At 54.9% G+C, this 381-nt stretch overlaps 1 non-coding gene across 1 annotated transcript; it reads left to right on the top strand.

The window, feature by feature from the left end:
* Positions 1–192: 192 nt before the first annotated feature.
* On the top strand, positions 193–264 carry Trnac-gca. The gene has a single exon. It is a non-coding gene; the product is annotated as a tRNA-Cys (tRNA).
* Positions 265–381: the final 117 nt, after the last annotated feature.

Genomic DNA, 381 nt, shown 5'->3' with positions numbered 1-381 from the left:
CAGGGACTGATGACAGGAGGTGCCGGTCACCAGAGGAGGAGGCACGCAGGTGTGCACAGGTGGGCAGGGTGGCAGGAGGGAGTCGCAGTTCAGAGGCACAGGGCTGGCCAAGACATCCCGTTGAGCAAGTCTGTCTGGCTTGGATGCATCCACTCCTATAAAGGCTGCTATTAGGCAGCTTTTCCTCAGTGAGGGGGCATAGCTCAGGGGTAGAGCATTTGACTGCAGATCAAGTGGTCCCCGGTTCAAATCCGGGTGCCCCCTACTGGTTGCTAACCTTATTGCCACACCTACAGGGGTCTATTTGCTGTTCCTACCTCTCTTCCTGCATTCAGTCTCTGCTTTGTCAGGTGACAACAAGCACATGGCAAAAAACATGTA

Source organism: Fukomys damarensis, unplaced genomic scaffold (genome assembly GCF_012274545.1).
Source record: "Fukomys damarensis isolate Sample0158 unplaced genomic scaffold, DMR_v1.0_HiC HiC_scaffold_46460, whole genome shotgun sequence".
Taxonomy (NCBI): Eukaryota; Metazoa; Chordata; class Mammalia; order Rodentia; family Bathyergidae; genus Fukomys; species Fukomys damarensis.
Note: the sequence above shows the minus strand (reverse complement) of the source record. Positions and strands in the feature narration are given on the sequence as shown.